Below are 20,847 nucleotides of genomic sequence, written 5' to 3' on the forward strand. Positions count from 1 at the left end.
AACGCAAACCTATTTGACGAGCATGCAAAAGATACTTGGTTAGCTCCCTAGCGTACTCAGATAACCCCTTATCCGAGCATGTTCGCTCATCACTAGTTCCCTTTAAAGATCATACAAAATGCATGATTTAAAGAGAAGCAGTCATTTGCCATAAATATGTATTTTTTTTTAACCAAAACAACTTCAGGGGAATAACAGCCAAATCTTCATTCAAGTATTCCATAACTCTGATCTTATGAAACCATATGACTGAAAAAGATCCACAGCATCAGAATCACTCTACATGTGAAGTTCGGGGAACCCAACAAAGACTAAAAATTTCTGACCGTCACCATCACATCACACCATCTTCACCTCCTAAACTTCCACTAATATGCTAATCACCTCGTCAGCCGGTAGCCTACACTTCTACTCCTAAATAGGACAATCTTGAAACTAGAAAAATATTTTTTTCCATGAGCTACCGGAATCCCCAACTCCATTAATAATTCCATGAATCATTTCCAACAGATCCTCACGATTCCCTGACCCTGCTGGCCCCACCAAAAGGAAAACAACAAAATTGATTGATTCCCTATCTAATACTGACAAGTGCCAATGCAAAAATGTACACTAAATGACTTAGAGGATGCACGGGACACTGCACAACCTGTGGGAACATATTTATTAGTGTTGAGCGAGCACTAAAATGCTCGGGTGCTCGAAGCTCGGGCCGAGCTCACCGTGATACTCGGGTGCTCGAGCAGAGCAATGAGCCCAATGTTAGTCTATGGGAGACCCGAACATTTTTGCGGCGGCACCCCCGGCAGTCTGTAGAAAGCCTAAAAGGTGCCCAAAACGATAGTGACAGTGTTCAAATGACATGGGGACAGCATGGGGATCGCCCCAGGAAGCATTTCTGACCCCCAGGTCACTGCTGTCAACAACGTGGTCAGAGGTATTAAACCACTTTTACGGGCTCACAATAAAACGTTCAAAAACGAAACTGAAAAGGTTTTCCTGTGAAATATGTTAAGGAACTTCCTTTCCAGGGTAAAGACTTGTGCATAAGGTAAAATAAATAACCAAAAAGAAAAATACTCCTCCACACCTTGGGCTACGTTCACAAGTAGCATTTTTTATGCGTTTTTGCACTTTTGTATTGCTTTCAACCATGACAAATGCATTCACCGGGAAATGTCATTTTAACATTTTACAATCTTATCTGGCCATGTGCTGTGTGACACATGCATACAGGGCTGAAAAGACATGGGAACAGCATGGGGAAGACCCCTGGAAGCATCTTTGACACCCAGGTCACAGTCTAAAAGTGTGCCCATCAGAAGTGATCCTTGCCGCATCAGAAGATGCAGACTTGCAACTATCCCCGTGCAAGTCCTTGTCCCAGGGCAGTGTTCAATTGTACCTCCCCCATTCCTTGCAATGCAAGCGCAAGTATGCAGCCTGCCACCCACCCACCCCCAGGCTGCAATACCATACTGCTAGCTTGCACTTGAAATGGGGCCTTTTAGTTTGGAGGAGGCCGAAGCTGGCCACTACCTCATGGCTGCTTCGGCAGCGAGGTGTCCATACTCGGTCCCCAGCCGCCCCGCGGCCGGGTGTTCACACACGGTCCCCAGCCGCCTGGGGGCGGCCGGGTGTCCATAAATGGTCCCCAGCCGCCCCTATTTCTCCTGTCAACTTCCCCCACACTTTTCTTAGCCTGGCCTGCTTTAGGGCAGCATTGGACGAGCCCACCAGAGAACCAGACTCCTCCGGTGGGCTCTGGCTTCTCCATCAGGGGAGTTGAGAGTGCCAAGGTGAGGAGCATGATGATGATAGAATTTAGCATCTGCTTTGTTTTCTTGGAATGCAAGCGTAAGTGTGCAACCTGCCACCCACCCACCCCCAGGCTGCAATACCATACTGCTAGCTTGCTTGCACTTGAAATTGGGCCTTTTAGGCATGTGGAGGCAGACGCCTGCCACCATGTCATGGCTGCGTCGGCGGCCTGGTATCCATACTCAGTCCCCAGCCGCCCGGCAGCCAGGTGTCCACGCTCGGTCCCCAGCCGCCAGGGGGAGGCCGGGTGTCCATACTCGGTCCCCAGCCGCCTCTCGGCCGGGTGTCCACACACGGTCCCCAGCCGCCTGGGGGCGGCCGGGTGTCCATAAACGGTCCCCATCCGCCCCTATTTCTCCTGTCAACTTCCCCCACACTTTTCTTAGCCTGGCCTGCTTTAGGGCAGCATTGGACAAGCCCACCAGAGAACTAGACTCCTCCGGTGGGCCCTGGCTTCTCCATCAGGGGAGTTGAGAGTGCTAAGGTGAGGAGCATGATGATGATGATAGAAGTTAGCATCTGCTTTGTTTTCTTGGAATGCAAGCATAAGTGTGCAACCTGCCACCCACCCACCCCCAGGCTGAAATACCATACTGCTAGCTTGCTTGCACTTCAAATTGGGCCTTTTAGGCATGTGGAGGCAGACGCCGGCCACCATGTCATGGCTGCGTCGGCGGCCTTGTATCCATACTCAGTCCCCAGCCGCCCGACGGCTGGGTGTCCACGCTCGGTCCCCAGCTGCCAGGGGGCGGCCGGGTGTCTATACTCGGTCCCCAGCCGCCTCGCGGCCGGGTGTCCACACACGGTCCCCAGCCGCCTGGGGGCGGCCGGGTGTCCATAAATGGTCCCCAGCCGCCCCTATTTCTCCTGTCAACTTCCCCCACACTTTTCTTAGCCTGGCCTGCTTTAGGGCAGCATTGGACGAGCCCACCAGAGAACCAGACTCTTCCAGTTGGCACTGGCTTCTCCATCAGGGGAGTTGAGAGTGCCAAGGTGAGCAGCATGATGATGATGATAGAAGTTAGCATCTGCTTTGTTTTCTTGGAATGCAAGCGCATGTATGTAGTAGCGGCTTGGCCTGAGGTGGTCAGCGTTTTGGCGCATATCCTACCTCCTCCGAGGATTGCTGGATGTTTTCCTGCTACTATCCCAGTTCTATGACTCCCGTTAAAACAAAGCTTCAGGTGATGAATGATGGATGAGGTGGTGGCAAAGGAGAAAGAGCAGGAGGAACAGGGACCATTCACATCAATATCAGGCCAGTCAACCACACATGTCTTGTAGGATATGTTTCTGTACCAAAAGGAGCGGTTCGGCTACACAGAAATAGGGCATACAGTGAGTGCAATGCCTACCAAAAATTTCGAGGCACTCCAATGCCCCTTGGAAGTGACATGGAGGTCAGAGGGCCTTAACTAAACAGTTTTTTCCATTTATAGCAATTGGGTCTCCTGTGCACTGTTGGCCTAAGCAGTGAATGGAAGGCATTCCAAAAATTATGAGGAACTGCAATGCCCCTTGAAACAGACGTGGATTACAGCATACTAAAAACCTTCTACCCATTATTGGGGAGTGGGTCTCCCTTAGTGTTCGCCTATGCATTGAAAAGCAAAAGCTGACTAAAATTAGGAGGAAATATAATGCCCGTTGGAAGAGTCGTGGAGGTTAGCGTTAATTAAAAACAACATTTCAATGCCCCTTGGAAGAGCTGTGAAGTTCAGAGTGGTTTAACAAGACAGTTTTAATGCCCCTTGGAAGAGAAGTGGAGGTCGCAGTAGCTTAACAAGACGGTTTTAATGCCCCTTGGAAGAATGGTGGAGGTCACAGTGGAATAAAAAGACAATATCAATGACCCCTTGGAAAAGTGGTGGAGGTCGCAGTAGCTTAACAAGACGGTTTTAATGCCCCTTGGAAAAGTGGTGGAGGTCGCAGTAGCTTAACAAGATGGTTTTAATGCCCCTTGGGAAAGTAGTGGAGGTCGCAGTAGCTTAACAAGACAGTTTTAATGCCCCTTGGAAGAGACATGGAGGTGGGAGTAGCTTAACAAGACAGTTTTAATGCCCCTTGGAAGAGACATGGAGGTCGCAGTAGCTTAACAAGACGGTTTTAATGCCCCTTGGAAAAGTGGTGGAGGTCGCAGTAGCTTAACAAGATGGTTTTAATGCCCCTTGGAAGAATGGTGGAGGTCGCAGTAGCTTAACAAGATGGTTTTAATGCCCCTTGGAAGAGATGTGGAGGTCGCAGTAGCTTAACAAGACGGTTTTAATGCCCCTTGGAAGAGACGTGGAGGTCACAGTAGCTTAACAACACGGTTTCAATGCCCCTTGGAAGAATGGTGGAGGTCGCAGTGGAATATAAAGACAATATCATTGCCCCTTGGAAAAGTGGTGGAGGTCGCAGTAGCTTAACAAGACGGCTTTAATGCCCCTTGGAAAAGTGGTGGAGGTCGCAGTAGCTTAACAAGATGGTTTTAATGCCCCTTGGGAAAGTGGTGGAGGTCGCAGTAGCTTAACAAGACAGTTTTAATGCCCCTTGGAAGAGACATGGAGGTCGGAGTAGCTTAACAAGACAGTCTTAATGCCCCTTGGAAGAGACGTGGAGGTCGCAGTAGCTTAACAAGACGGTTTTAATGCCCCTTGGAAGAATGGTGGAGGTCGCAGTGGAATAAAAAGAAAATATCAATGACCCATGGAAAAGTGGTGGAGGTCGCAGTAGCTTAACAAGACGGTTTTAATGCCCTTGGAAAAGTGGTGGAGGTCGCAGTAGCTTAACAAGATGGTTTTAATGCCCCTTGGAAGAATGGTGGAGGTCGCAGTAGCTTAACAAGATGGTTTTAATGCCCTTTGGAAGAGATGTGGAGGTCGCAGTAGCTTAACAAAACGGTTTTAATGTCCCTTGGAAGAATGGTGGAGGTCGCAGTGGAATAAAAAGACAATATCAATGCCCCTTGGAGAAGTGGTGGAGGTCGCAGTACCTTAACAAGACGGTTTTAATGCCCCTTGGAAGAATGGTGGAGGTCGCAGTGGAATAAAAAGACAATATCAATGCCCCTTTGAAAAGTGGTGGAGGTCGCAGTAGCTTAACAAGACGGTTTTAATGCCCCTTGGAGAAGTGGTGGAGGTCGCAGTAGCTTAACAAGACGGTTTTAATGCCCCTTGGAAGAATGGTGGAGGTCGCAGTAGCTTAACAAGACGGTTTTAATGTCCCTTGAAAGAGACGTGGAGGTCGCAGTAGCTTCACAAGACAGTTTTAATGCCCCTTGGAAAAGTGGTGGAGGTCGCAGTAGCTTAACAAGACGGTTGTAATGCCCCTTGGAAGAGACGTGGAGGTCACAGTAGCTTAACAAGACAGTTTTAATGCCCCTTGGAAAAGTGGTGGAGGTCGCAGTAGCTTAACAAGATGGTTTTAATGCCCCTTGGAGGAGACGTGGAGTTCAGAGTAGCTTAACAAGACGGTTTTCATTCCCTTTACAAGAGCCATGCAGTACAGCATATTAAAAACATTATTCACACTATTGGGAAGTGGGTCTCCCATAGTCTTTGCCTATGCCTTCCAAGCAAAAGCTGCCAAAAATTAGGACGGAGGAACTTGCAATACTGGCAACACGGACCACGGTCACCCTGGTGGTATAGTGGTGGTGGATGCTGAGGATAAGGAGAAGAGCAAAATACAGCCGGAAAGAGGAGGCGTATACCCATGTGTGGGTGTGATGCGGTGCATGGGAATACACCTCCCGAAATAACAAAGTGGATTTGACTTTATGTTACTCCGCTGTCATTTGGTGGTGATGAGAAGTCTGGCCCAATCCAGCCCTTGTTCATTTTGATAAGGGTCAGCTTGTCAGCATTGTCAGTTGACAGGCGAGTGCGCTTATCAGTTATAATAACCCCAGCGGCACTAAAAACACGCTCCGATAACACGCTAGCGACAGGACAGGCCAGGACCTCCAAGGCATACAGAGCGAGTTCATTCCAAGTGTCCAGCTTGGATACCCAATAATTAAAAGACACACAGGAATCATGGAGGACGCTGGTACGGTCGGCACGGTACTCCCTCACCATCTTTTGAAACTTTCCACTCCTTGTGAGAGTACCCCGCGCCTCAGGGCCTGTAAGCTGGGCGGGTCTCAGAAAACTGTCCCAGAATGTTGAGAGTGTTCCCCTGCCTCTGCTGGATTGGCGTTGTGTCTCTCTCGCCTGTACGCCTTGGTTGGTCAAAGAACTGTGACCTCTGCCGCTAGCGTGTTCAGATGGGAATTTTTTTAACAGTTCTGCAGCAAGGGCCGTCTGGTACTGCAACATTTTTGTAGACCTCTCCACCTCAGGAATAAGAGAGTGAAAGTTCTCCTTGTAGTGGGGGTCTAAAAGTGTCACCAACCAGTAATGACTGTCGCCCAACATTTTGACAACGCGAGGGTCACAGTTAAGGCAGCGTAACATAAAGTCAGGCATGCGTGCCAGACTGGTAACGGGCAAGACCTCCGTGTCCTCACCAAGATGACGACTGACCATGCTCTCCTCCTCCTCCTCCCCCCTGTCCTCAGGCCACCCACGCTGAACAGACTGTATGACAGTTGTACAGGTACTACCGTCTACAGCGCATGATACCAGCTCCTGTTCTTCCGCCTCCTCCTCTCCCTAATTGTCCCCCAATGCACGTTGGGATGAGATGAGGCTGGGCTGTGTGTAATTGCCCGCTACAGCTTCTTGATCCATCTCATCATACTCTGGCTGCAATGGCTCATCTTTAATTCTCTGCAGAGAGCGTTGCAAAAGACAGACAAGTGGGATGCTGAAACTAATGATGGTGTCATCGCCACTCACCATCTTGGTGGACTCCTCAAAGTTTGTCAGGATGGTACATATGTCAGACATCCAGGTCCACTCCTGAGGTCTTATGTGTGGAGTCTGACCTGAATATCGACGGCCTTGTTGCAGCTGGTACTCCACAACTGCTCTCTTCTGCTCACAAATCCTTTGCAACATGTGGAGGGTAGAGTTCCAACGTGTGGGGACATCACACACCAGTCGGTGTGCCGGAAGCTGCAAACGCTGCTGCAACACAGCAAGGGCGGCGGAAGCTGTAGCCGACTTGCGAAAATGAGCTGACAGGCGGCATACTTTGACGAGGAGATCTGGCATCTCCGGGTACGATTTAAGAAACCGCTGAACCACGAGGTTAAGCACATGAGCCAGGCATGGTACGTGTGTGATCTCGCCTCGCCTCAGAGCCGCCACCAGGTTATGGCCATTGTCACACAAGACCATGCCTGGATGTAGGTTCAGCGGTCTCAGCCACAGATCTGCCTGCTCTTTCACAGCTGTCCACAACTCACAAGCAGTGTGAGGTTTGTCACCTAAGCTTATGAGTTTCAGCACAGCCTGTTGCCGCTTGGCAGTACTCTAGTGATTCCAGCTTGTAACTGATGTGGTGATATCTGAGATGGAGGCTGAACATGAGGAGGAGGAGGAGGATGATGCGCAGGAGCTGTACACTGTGGGAGAAACGCTGACTGACATAGGGCCCGCAATCCTCGGTGTGGGGAGGATGTGTTCCGTTCCAAGGTCCGACTGGGTTCCGGCTTCCACTATGTTTACCCAGTGTGCTGTCAGGGAGATGTACCGTCCCTGGCCATAAGCACTTGTCCGTTGTCAGGTGGACTCTCCCAGTAACTGCGTTGTTGAGGGCACGGCAGATGTCTATGTACACGTGCTTGTGTAGTGCGGAGATGGCACACCTGGCAAAATAGTGTCGGCTGGGGACCGAGTACCAAGGGACGGCAACCGCCATAAGGTTGCGGAAGGATTCCGTCTCCACCAGCCTAAAAGGCAGCATTTCCAGCGCAAGCTGTCGTGAAATGTGCGAATTTAAGACTGTGGCCTGTGGGGCATTGGCTGCGAATTTGCGCTTTCGTTCAAAGCTCTGGGATATGGACAATTGAACGCTGCGGTGGGACGTGGACGTTGATGCTGTTTCTTGAGAAACTGCCATAACAAGTGAAGACTGAGAGGAGGGGGCATCTTTGCATGCAGTATGGACAGGGGATTGCCTTGCACGCACAGCAGGGGGTTCTATTACACGCACAACAGCGGAAGAAGCAGTGGTGACACCCGCTGACACTGGTCGTGGACCCTGGGGTTCCCCCCACAAAGTTGGGTGCTTTGCTGACATGTACCTGATCATGCTGGTGGTGGTCAGGCTGGTAGTTTTGTCACCCCTGCTGATGCTGGCCTGGCAGGTGGTACAAATGGCCTTTTTGGGGTTATCAGCAGAGTCTTTAAAAAAATTCCAGACTCTGGAAGACCTACCGGATGTACTGGCAACGTCCCTCGTGTTGGTGTTATGGGGAACTGTTGCCCGCCTTCTGGGTGCGGCCACCACACTGCTTCTTCCTGCCTGTTGGGGTACTCTGCCTCCCTCCCCCTGTCTGCTGCTGGCCTCGCTCTGCGTGTCCTCCTGCCACGTTGGGTCAGTTACTAGATCATCCACCACCTCCTCCTCTTCCACTTGTGCACCACGATCCTCCTCCTCACTTCGTGGCAATTGTGTCTTGTCATCGTTCACCTCTTGTGACAAATTGCCAGCGTCGACTTCCTGTGGCTGTTCAAATATTTGGGCATCGCTACATGGGATCTCCTCTTCCACCACTTCAAGCGGAGCAGGCGAGGGGCACAAATATGGAAATGGACCAGTGAACAGCTCTTCAGAGTGTCCAAGTGTGGGATCAGTTGCTGTTTGACGACACTCGGCATGGTGGGAGGAAGGAGCATCAGGGTGAGGAGGAGTATGCGGTCGAGACTCACGGCTACTAAAACTTAACCGTGTGGAAGACAGACCGGAGGTGGTGGTGCCCAGGTAACAGGAAGTATTATCTGCTATCGAATTAATAACCTGTTCACACTGATCAGTTCGCAATACTGGTGTTGTAGTGTGGTTCCCTAGTAATTCGGTCAAGAAGTGTGAGCGAGAAGATGTGGCTGTTGGTTGTGGCACATTTTCATCTTGGCCACGACCCCGTCCTCTACATGCACCATCAACAGAACGTCCAGTTCCACGTCCCTGGCCACGCGCCTTGCCCATTGTAAATGAAGTAAAATAGTTTACACTCGCACTATCAATGGAAAAAGGGTAATAAAAAGATTAGAACCGTGGAAGAGGAAAACCACAGTTCTATTTCTCTGGCCTACACCAGACGCTTTTAAACAGATATATTGGTGTCTGACCAGTCAGGGAGACACTATTACAGTTTTTTTTTACGGCAAAAAATGCCAAAAGCAGGATAATACAGAGATTTGACCCGTGGAACTGCAAAATCACAGTTCTATTTCTCTGGCCTACACCAGACTCTTTTAAACAGATATATTGGTGTCTGACCAGTCAGGGAGACACTATTACAGTTTTTTTACGGCAAAAAATGCCAAAAGCAGGATAATACAGAGATTTGACCCGTGGAACTGCAAAACCACAGTTCTATTTCTCTGGCCTACACCAGACTCTTTTAAACAGATATATTGGTGTTTGACCAGTCAGGGAGACACTATTACAGTTTTTTTTACGGCAAAAAATGCCAAAAGCAGGATAATACAGAGATTTGACCAGTGGAACTGTAAAACCACAGTTTTATTTCTCTGGCCTACACCAGACTCTTTTAAACAGATATATTGGTGTCTGACCAGTCAGGGAGACACTATTACAGTTTTTTTTAAGGCAAAAAATGCCAAAAGCAGGATAATACAGAGATTTGGCCCGTAGAACTGCAAAACCACAGTTCTATTTCTCTGGCCTACACCAGACTCTTTTAAACAGATATATTGGTGTCTGAACAGTCACAGACACACTAAATTTTTATTTTTTTTGGGGGGGGGGAGGGGATACCAAAAGGTTAATAAGATGCGTATTTGTACAGTCTGACTGAGGGGAAAAAAAAATACAGGATTTAGATGACAAAAAAAGGATTTTTCCTGGCCCCTGAGACCGGGGGATAAGTCTAGCAATTTGACCAACAGGAGCACACAGGACTGTAATGCATTGTTTGTTGGTATAACCACTGCATCTTCTATACAGCCTGCCTGCCTGCTTGCCTAATATCTGGGATGGATATTAGTCCTGAGAAGGACTGTTTGTTTGATTTGGCAGGCTTTAGAGACCCTGCACTAACTATTTCGCACTATATATCTCTCCCTAACTCAGCAGCACTCTCCCTACACTGGCTGATCCGGAGCGACTGTGTCCAAGATGGCGGCGCCCGGTTTTAAATACTCGAGGTGACGTTGTGCGGCCAGCCAATCACTGTAATGGCCACAAAAAACAAGGCTGCGGCATTACAGTGAATGGCTGGCAATCCCTGCATGTTCATTGGCTCTGTAAAGAGAGCCAAATGTGCAGGGCGGAGACCAAAGCTCCCGCCCGAGCAGGGGCGTACATAGAAATCATGGGGCCCCATAGCAAAAGTCCAAATTAGGCCCCCCTTCCCCGTAAAAAAAAATCTGCAACGTAACTGGAATCACAGTGTATAGGCGCAGTCACAAAAGGACATAGCTATCTACTTTTGAATACAGGGAAATGGACATGTCTTGTAGCATATACATAGTAAATGTGCCCATACTGAAGCCTTTTAGTGTTCTCAACCCTTTTATCGCCCTATAGATTTAAATACCCCCAAAAATGCATCCAACACACTGTATGATAACCCCTACAGTAAATTCCCCTACTGTAACCCCCACATGCACAGTATGATGACTCCATAGTCCCCCCCAGCAAAGTATGATGTCCACACAACCACCCACACAATATGATAGCTCTGACAGCACCCAAACACAATATGATGGTCCACACACACACCCCACAGCAACCCCCCCTCACACAGTATGAAGGTCCCCGCAAAGTATGATGATCCCCACAGACCCACATTGCATGATGATCCTCACACAGTTTGATGGCCCCATAGGCCCTCCACAGGACCTCCAAACAATATGATGAAGGTACCCACAGTATGATGGTCAGCACATTTCCCCCACACACAGTAAGCAGCACGGTGGCTCAGCGGTTAGCACTGTATGGTGTCTCAGTGGTTAGCACTGCAGCCTAGCAGCACTGGGGTCCTGGGTTCAAATCCCACCAAGGACAACATCTGCAAGGAGTTTGTATGTTCTCCCCATGTTTGTGTGGGTTTCATTTGGGTTCTCTGGTTTCCTTCCACACTCCAAAGACATACTGATAGGGAATGTAAATTGTGAGCCCCAATGGGGACAGTGCCGATAATGTCTGTAAAGCGCTGTGGAATTAATGGTGCTATATAAGTGAGTAAAATAAATATATATACACCATATTTTGCGGATTATAAGACGCACCCCAAATTTTGGGCTGCAAAATAGGAAAAAATATTTGTTTTTTTTTTTTTTACTAAAATGGTGCGCCTTATAATCCTTTTTACCTGGAGGCAGTGGTAGTGGAGGGGGGGTCACAGGAGCCAGGCTCACACATACCGGAGACTGGCGGCAAATGAGGCTGCGGCAGGAGACGAGCGATGCTGCGGCCCCGCCCTCAGAAGAAATGTCAGTGATTCAAGGCGGTGGTGGTGGCAGCGGGAGCTAGGTTAGTTCAGCGAGGCGATGCTGCGGCCCTGTCCTCAGAAGTCAGCGGTGAGGGGAGGCGAGGTTCCCTATCCTGTACATAGCCCTGCGCTGTGCTTTTGTAAAATGGCCGCCGGAGCATGCGCAGATCGAGATCACTAGAGAACTCGGCCAGCTCCCGCCGCCACCACCACCGCCTTGAATCACTGACATTTCTTCTGAGGGCGGGGCCTAAGAATCACCCCGCTACTGTTGCAGCCGCCGCCAACCTCCTGTGTTTGGCACCCCTATCCGACGCCGCCCCCCAAGTAACCATAACTTTTCATTATAAGACGCACACCCTTTTTCCTCCCAAATTTCGGGGGAAAAAGTGTTTCTTATAATCCGAAAAATACGGTGAGTAAAATAAAATAAATAATATTGGCCCCCACAGTAGTCCCCACCACAATATGATGGTCGCCACAAGCCCCCCCCACATCATATGATGACCCCCTTTCAGTAGTCCCCATCACAGTATAAGACCCCACAGACCCTTACAAGTCCTGACTAGGAGAGCATGAGCTGTGTGTAAAGCAGTAATTTATACAATTTATTAATGTTCAGCTGTAATCCCCTCTGGTCCCAGAAGTTCCTCCTCAAGCCTTTTGGTGATCGACACAGGACAGTGTGACAGTAGCTCTATCTCGGTGTGAAGGAGGCTTCCTGACTCTCTTTGTGCACAATCACAGCCCTCCTCCCCATAAACCTGTAATTCTATTTACGACCCCTCCCCCTGCCTTAACACCCGCACATCCAACAATCAGCATGCAGGTGGAAACTCATCTGACTGAGTCATTTCACACAGAGAGCCCAGCGCTGCCCTTGCTAACCTGCAGTGTCAGCTGAGTGTCACCCCTGCATCCAGGACGGCTCCCTCTGTCTCCATTAGCCCGGCTCCAATGATCACCACGCTCCGCTCCGGGTGCTCAGCTCCTCTTTGCTGTGCACGCAGCGTAGTGATCTAGAGGGGTGTGTCTATGGACAGAGCAGCCGGCTCCAGGCCCCCTGAACGCTGGGGCCCCATAGCAGTCGCGTGGTCTGCCTCTATGGGTGGTACGCCACTGCGCCCGAGTAACCCGGAAATGCTCGGTGCTCGCCGAACATCCCGAGTATTGAGATGCTGGGGCGAGTGCCGAATAGTGTCGAGCATGCTCGCTTAATACTAATATTTATCCATAAAAAACAAGGCAGAAAAGGACCCTGGGCACTGCCCATAGATGACCTGCCCCACACGTCTGTTTGAATTTGCAAGCAAACTCTTGACTATAGTTTTTTTCATTACACGCCAAACATACCATCCTACCTTAAAGGGAATCTGTCACCAGGTTTTTACTACCTCATCTGAGAGCAGCATAGTGAAGTTGACGCGCCCCCTGGGCCTGTGTTGTGCAGGGGAACCCGGAACCGGGCCTGTTGTAGAATGCTGGGGGTTGTAGTCTCCGTGTGGCAGTGACCCGGTCCGTGCCCAGGGTGGTCAAACCAGTGGCAGTCTTAATGTATAGCAAATGTCCGACTACGCCACCCGTGGATTGCGGTCAGTGGGGACCGCCGCTGCGCTGCCGACCGCTGAGGCTGATGTTGTTTGCGCAGCCGAGTATGGGATAACTCCCCACGGGAGAAGTATTGCCTCAGGGCAGCTAATGTGAGAGATGATGGGAGTGATGGTGTGAGGGTCCCAGTGCTAATGGTGCTGGTGCGGCAAGGAATCACAGAGACGTGAGGTGCAGTTCAGGGTCTTTACTGATGGTACAAGGCAGACCCTCCCGGGAGTACTGGCTAGTATAAGGGGCCTGGTCAGTCTGCGAGCAAGCAGGAGTTCCCCTGGCCAGGTGGAGTTGTAGGCCTCCCCACAGCCTCGGACTCCTGTGTCCGGTTTTAGTAACTTCAGCCAGGGCGAGCTATATCTCTGCTCACAGCCCCTGGCCTTCAGCTGCTGCTCCTACAGAGCTCCTGTTCTCACTTTCCCTCTCCAGGCTCTGACTGCTCTGCTTGTTCTGCAGGCTCTGTCTCCAGCTTCACTCACTAATCCCGCCCCAGACCCAGTTTATAAGGGCAGATTCCTCCCCTCCCAGGTCTGGGTGGGCCGTGTTGCATGCTTAGGGCTCCTGACCAGAGAAACCTCCCACTTGCTCTCAGACATAATATCTCTATTACTGTGGCAACCAGACCCCTGGGGTGTCACATTCCCCCCTAGTAAATTTTAGTACTCAGGGACTAAACACATTTTTAAAACATAATAACAGGGTATAAACAATAATATGATAACATATTTACAAGAAGCTTTAGTTCTTTAAAGGTCACGGCGTGTCCGCAACCGGGTGTCCATATCACCCAAGGTGAAGTTTTTGAAACAAGAGGGTGTCCATGTCACCCAAGGTGAAACTTTAAGCGAAGTAGGGGACCTGTCCAAAGCAAACCCCTTGCGTTGGCCTTGGGCGTGGCTGCAAGGGTAGACTAACTACTTTGGGCCGCAAGGAGGCCACGCCAGACAGGTTTTCTCTTCCGCGGCCGTCTTCGCAAGAGGCACCAAGGTGCAACTATCTACAAAACTGTTCCGGTTATCCAGCGTCCATAACCTGTTAGTCCATAAAAATCTGCAGGGTAACTGAGAAACATAATTAATAACAGGCAACAAACATAAACCATAAACAGTTAACAGATAAATTCACAGTGCATTAGTTTAGATTCTCCAGCGAGCGGGCATCTGACCTCTAGTGACTCTAGTGGACCTACGGAGCTCACTAACTGGTTCTGCACTACAGGGTGTAGGAGGTGTTATGGGTAAGCTGGGCAGCTGTCTGCGCACTCTTTGGCTCACTAGGGGCACGGCAGGCTCACTACTAGCAGAGGGTTGATCCTCCTGTACTGCTGGTGTGGACTCTTCTGCCTCTTGGGCCGGCTGCTCTTCCAGCTCTACCGGTTCCTCTGTAGGCACTTGCGGGGCTGGCTGGAGAAAGGTGAGGACGGGTACCACGACAGCGCCGTTTACTTGTGTCCAAGACCGGGGGAAGTCTCCGAGTACGGTACTGATCATTTCTTCCCTTTCCTCAGCGGGTTGAGGGTTTCCTTGATCTTCTTCAGGGCTTTGCAGCTGCTCGAGACACTTCTTCAGGTGGTCTCTGGAGACAATGGCTGTGGTTTCTCCTCCATCCTTACTCATTACGCAGATTTTTGGGTTCTCATGGCTTGATGGCAGTACGGTGTACGGGTCCTTCTCCCACTGGTCGTCCAACTTGTGGAGCCGCCTCTTCCTCTTCAAGACCTGCTCTCCAGGTAACAGGGGAACAGCGGGAGCATACTGGTTATAAGCCTTCTCTTGCCTTTCTCTAGCTTGAGACAGACTTCGCTCGACGCTCTCCTGTACTTTCCGATACTGCTGCTGCCGTTCTGTATCCCAGTCTGCCTCTGGCGAGGTGTCCTCAGGCGTCAGGACTCCCATATCCAGGTCAATAGGCAGCTTACCAGGTCTTGCTCTCATTAGGTAAGCCGGGGTACAGTTGGTGGAACCTACAGGGATGTGGTTATACAGGTCCACCAGATCGGGCAGTTTCTCAGGCCACAGACTGCGTTCTTCCAGGGGCAATGTTTTTAGCAGATCTATCACCACCTGGTTCATCTTCTCGCAGAGTCCATTGGTTTGAGGGTGATAGGGCGTTGTTCTTATCTTCTTGCAGCCATACAGGTTGCAGAACTCTTGGAAGACCTCCGCTTCGAAGGCTGGTCCTTGGTCTGTCAACACTTGGTCCGGGTACCCGTGTGGACGGCAGAAGTGCTGCTGGAAGGCTCTAGCTGCTGTTTGAGCCGTTAAGTCCTTGACCGGGACCACCACCAGGAACCGGGAGTAATGATCTACGATTGTGAGGGCGTAGACATACCCAGATCTGCTTGGAGCCAGTTTCACATGGTCCAGGGCTACCAGTTCCAGTGGCTGTCTGGTGATGATGGGCTGCAGGGGAGTCTTCTGGCTGGCTCGGTCTTTTCTTCTCAGGTGGCACGGGCCACAGTCTCTGCACCACCTCTCGATGGCTCCTCTCATGCCTACCCAGTAGAACCGTTCACGCAACAAGAACTCCAGCTTCTTCCATCCGAAATGCCCTGCTCCGTTGTGGTATGCCTCCAGAACCATAGCCGCGTCTCGTCTTGGGACCACTACCTGCCAGGTCAACTCATGTGTTCAAGAGTTAACCATTCTCCGGCACAGCTTCTCCCTGTAGAGGAACAGCTTACTTTTCTCCTTCCACAGTTGCTTGGTCTCCTCCGGAGCATCTGGGTCAAGACGGGCATCGGCCTGGGTCAGCATTTCCTTCACCAAATGGACTGCGGGATCACTGTCTTGCATCTCCGCCCAGTTGTAGTGGGGCAAGGGATTGAACGTCACGGAGCGCCTGTCCTTCACACGGTGGGAATACAGGGTAATCCCATGACGGTGGAACGCAGGGAGCTCAACTTCTTCCAGATCTTCTGGATCTTCCCCTACGTCCAGTAAGTTCGGCATTCTAGACAGGGCATCCGCGTTGGCATTTGAGCGTCCTGCCCGGTATTTGATGGTGAATTCAAAGTTGGACAGGCGGGCCATCCATCTCTGTTCCAGGGCACTGAGCCTTGCAGTGTCCAGCTGTGTCAACGGGTTGTTATCCGTGTACACGGTGAATTTGGAGGAGGCAAGGTAATGCTTGAAACGTTCGGTCACTGCCCACACTACTGCCAGGTACTCCAGCTTGAATGAGCTATTATTCTCAGGGTTCCTCTCCGTGGGCCGTAGCTTTCGGCTGGCGTAAGCGATTACCCGTTCTTTCCCTTGCTGGATCTGGGACAGTACGGCTCCTAGCCCGATGTTGCTTGCGTCCGTGTGGAGGATAAAGGGCTGGCTGTAGTCTGGATATGCCAGGATTTCATCCCCCGTGAGGGCCATCTTCAGCTGGCAGAAGGACTCCTCTTCCAGCTTTTCCCACATAAAGGGCGGCTTCTGGTTTTTGGCTTTCCGAGATTGACCTATCAGGAGGTCCTGCATAGGGGCTGCCATTTTGGTGAAACCGGGAATGAATCTTCGGTAGTAGCCTACCAACCCGAGGAACTGCCGCACTTCCTTTATGCTGGAGGGTCTTGGCCAGTCCTTAATCACGGTGATCTTATCAGGGTCAGGAGCCACTCCGTCAGCACTCACCACGTGTCCCAGGTATTGCACCTTTGGTTTCAGGAGGTGACACTTGGAGGGTTTCACCTTTAGGCCGTAGTTTGCCAGAGCTTCGAACACTTCTGCCAGGTGTTTCAGGTGGTCCTCGTAGGTCTTGGAATAGACGATGACATCGTCCAGGTATAACAGGACCGTCTCGAAGTTCCGGTGTCCCAGACAGCATTCCATCAACCGTTGGAAGGTTCCTGGTGCGTTGCAGAGCCCGAACGGCATACAGTTAAATTCGCTGAGACCCATCGGGGTGGTGAATGCGGTCTTCTCCCGGTCCGCCTCTGCTACAGGAACCTGCCAGTACCCGCTAGTGAGATCCAAAGTAGAGAAGAAGTTAGCAGATTTTAATGCAGCTAAGGACTCTTCTATCCTTGGTAACGGGTACGCATCTTTGTGTGTGATACGGTTGACCTTCCTGTAGTCTACACACATTTTCATGGTGTTGTCTTTCTTTTTCACTAAGACTAGTGGAGCTGCCCAGGGGCTACAGCTGTCCCTGATTACCCCAGCCTCCTTCATGTCTCTAAGCATCCCCTTGGCGTGTTGGTAGTGTGCCGGGGGTACGGGTCGGTATCTCTCCTTTATGGGAGGATGGTCTCCCGTGGGGATGTGGTGTTCTACCCCCTTTACTCGCCCGAAGTCTAGCGGGTGTTTACTAAACACTCTCTCGTACTCTCGAACCACCCGATAGACTCCCTGTTTCTGGTGTGAGGGAGTGGAGTCAGTACCCAAATGCAGTTGCTGACACCAGTCCTCCATTGGTTTCTTAGAGCCGTTACCTTCCTCTGGTTGAGATGGAGGCAAGGGTTCCACGGCCTGTACAGAATTCTGGTTTATGGTGAACAATTTGGCTAGCGTGGCATACCGGGGCAGGTATACTTCTCTCTCCCCGATATTTATGATGCGAACAGGCACCCTCCCATGGCGTACATCGACCACCCCCCGTGCTGTCAAAATAGAGGGCCTACTGTCTGAGTAGACGGGTTCTACCATTGCTTGGTAGTCTGTACCTCTTAGACCAATAGCTGCCCGGCACCAAATCATCATCTCACTTTTTGGGGGCATGGCAATAGGGAACGGGTCACACATTCTCACGCTACCTATCTCACCACCAGATAGTTCCACCTGTTGCCGCTTCATCAGTGCCCGGATCTCTTTTTGGAGCACACGCTGCTGGCCGGAACTGGCGTTCTTGGCAACCTGCTGTAAAATGAGAATCACCTCTGCAAGACAATTTTCAATCACATTAGTTCCCAAGGTTATTCTAGGGTGACTCTCATGACGGTCTATGTCCACTATAATCAGTCCTTGTGCCGCCAGTTCGACTTTACCGATCTTAATGGTCACCTCTTTGAATCCCACCTGCGGCACGGGCTGACCATTGCTGGCGATGATACTCAGGTCGTCATCTGGGTAGCGGGTTATGTCCGAGTCATTCCAGTACTGTTTAAAGAGCACGTACGGGATGGTGGTCACCTGTGACCCAGTGTCTAGTAGGGCACTCATAGGAATGCCATCCAGTACCACAGGCAAGATTGGACGTCCCCCTACGTATTTATCACGCCAGTTTGATGGGCCTGATGGTCTTATGCCTGGGGGTTGGCCCTCTACCCCAGGTTGTGCCCGTTTAAATGACAGTACCTTGCCACATGTCCGGGTTGATTGCAGCGGCGGCAGATGGGTCGTCCGTCCTTGTTGTATCTGTCGCTGGGTCTTCCTCTGGCCGGTGGGGTCCTCCTCAGTCGGTGCCACGGGACGTCCTCCGGTCCGGATGCCAGCTGGATCTTTCCTGGAGAAGAGACCTATAAAGACTGCACAGTTCTGGTTAGCGCGGCAACGCTCTTAGTCAGCTCTTGGACCTGATGGTGCAGGTCTGTAGCCGGGTCACTGTTTAAAGCCTGCGCATCAGCTCCCACAGGCCCTGCAGACAAGGGCGCCGTCTCCTGGTGGTAAGTGATAGCAGGGCGCCTGTGGGTCACAGCGCCACCTGGTGCCGGTTCTCGGAGCACCCGGATGGCTCTGTCCTTGAACTGTGCAAAGTCCAGGTCAGGGTCCTGTAAGGCTATTGCCCGCAACTGGGTTCGGTGGGCATTGCACAGTAGACCCTCAATAAATTGTTCAGTCAACAGCTTATCTTCATTTCCCACGCTGTCAGGGTCTGCCTGCTTAATGGCTCTCAGGGCCTCTTGTAGGTTTAGAGCATAGTCTCTTATACTCTCATGTGCCCGCTGTTTACACCCGTAAAATCTGAGCTTTATTTCGGCTGAGGTACGGGTATCAAATGTGTCTTTCAGCCGGGCTAGTATTTCTCTGACAGTCCTCTTCCTCCCAGGTGGCCAGGACTTTACCTCCCTTTGGGCTGCCCCGATTAATTGGGCCACCAGGATGCTCACTTTTTGCTCTTCTGTGAGGGGGTACACCTGGAAGAGGCTATCCAGTCTTTCTCTAAAGTCATTTAGAGTATGTGACTCCCCTGAGTACTGGGGTAGCCAGGTTGCCCCCGGGATATAGGGCATGGTGAATGGCATGACTGCTGCAGCGGTTGCGCTGGCGGTGGCTGTGGCAGTGGAGCTCCCCTCGGTATCCGGCATCCTCCTCCCCCCTAGTGGACCGTGGCCTACCTTGCGATGCTCTTCTTCCGTAGGCCATGGCTCCGCAGTCGATTGTCGGGGTTGAGGACCTGGCGTCGCGCTCCGATGACGTCAGCGTCGCTCTTCCTCCCTTCCAGGACCTTGCGCAGCGTCAGAGCGTGGGGCGGAGCTTCGGATCTCGCGCACTTTCGGCGTCCACGCCCCTTTTCTTCCCGTGCGGCGGCCCGAAGATGGCGTCCGAAGGCGGGAAGCAGCTGCGGATGGCGGGAAGAAGGCAGAAGACGGCTGGAAACGGTCCAAGATGGCGTCTGATGGCGGGAATCGGCTCTGGACGGCGGGAAACGACTCCGGACGGCGGGAAACTTCACCACAGGTAAGTATAAAAGTCTCTTTTTCAGGCACGCAGTACCCGGTGGTTGCGGGCACGAAATCCTGCCGACTACGCCAAAGTTGACGCGCCCCCTGGGCCTGTGTTGTGCAGGGGAACCCGGAACCGGGCCTGTTGTAGAATGCTGGGGGTTGTAGTCTCCGTGTGGCAGTGACCCGGTCCGTGCCCAGGGTGGTCAAACCAGTGGCAGTCTTAATGTATAGCAAATGTCCGACTACGCCACCCGTGGATTGCGGTCAGTGGGGACCGCCGCTGCGCTGCCGACCGCTGAGGCTGATGTTGTTTGCGCAGCCGAGTATGGGATAACTCCCCACGGGAGAAGTATTGCCTCAGGGCAGCTAATGTGAGAGATGATGGGAGTGATGGTGTGAGTGTCCCAGTGCTAATGGTGCTGGTGCGGCAAGGAATCACAGAGACGTGAGGTGCAGTTCAGGGTCTTTACTGATGGTACAAGGCAGACCCTCCCGGGAGTACTGGCTAGTATAAGGGGCCTGGTCAGTCTGCGAGCAAGCAGGAGTTCCCCTGGCCAGGTGGAGTTGTAGGCCTCCCCATTTATCTGCACTCTTCCTGGCTACCTTGCTGTCAGCAGTTACAAGTAGCCCACGTCCCTGAGTATACCGTGTGGTGCTCACCCGTATGGCTGGTGACTTGGGGCCTTCTGTTAGCCTCCGCTCCTGGATGGCGGCGCTGGTCCCTTCTTTGTGACTGAGCCTCCGGGCTTCTATGGCCAGAGGACCTGGAATCCCCTGCCGGTTGGTTTCTGCTGCTGGGTATATATCAGTCCCCACAGCCTCGGACTCCTGTGTCCGGTTTTAGTAACTTCAGCCAGGGCGAGCTATATCTCTGCTCACAGCTCCTGGCCTTCAGCTGCTGCTCCTACAGAGCTCCTGTTCTCACTTTCCCTCTCCAGGCTCTGACTGCTCTGCTTGTTCTGCAAGCTCTGTCTCCAGCTTCACTCACTAATCCCGCCCCAGACCCAGTTTATAAGGGCAGATTCCTCCCCTCCCAGGTCTGGGCAGGCCGTGTTGCATGCTTAGGGCTCCTGACCAGAGAAACCTCCCACTTGCTCTCAGACATAATATCTCTATTACTGTGGCAACCAGACCCCTGGGGTGTCACATAGGGGCAGCCACCCTGATTCCAGAGATGTGTCACTTACTTTACTGGGTGCTGCAGTTTTGATTAAGAATATATATTTTTCTGCTGCAGATCCAGCAGTTCTCTGAATGCCGAGCCATTTATAAACCCTCC

General features: G+C 51.5%; 1 protein-coding gene across 1 annotated transcript in view; it reads right to left on the bottom strand.

Moving 5' to 3' along the window:
- Positions 1-12,378, bottom strand: part of CCNB1 (cyclin B1) — a 29,171-nt gene extending 16,793 nt beyond the window's left edge. Inside the window, exon 1 of the mRNA XM_073655054.1 lies at positions 12,263-12,378. The gene's annotated coding sequence lies outside the window, so the exon portion shown is untranslated. The remainder of the gene's footprint in view (positions 1-12,262) is intronic.
- Positions 12,379-20,847: the final 8,469 nt, after the last annotated feature.

The sequence above is a fragment of the Phyllobates terribilis genome, unplaced genomic scaffold (assembly GCF_046119375.1).
Source record: "Phyllobates terribilis strain yellow unplaced genomic scaffold, ASM4611937v1 Scaffold_1__5_contigs__length_1240528914, whole genome shotgun sequence".
Lineage (NCBI taxonomy): Eukaryota > Metazoa > Chordata > Amphibia > Anura > Dendrobatidae > Phyllobates > Phyllobates terribilis.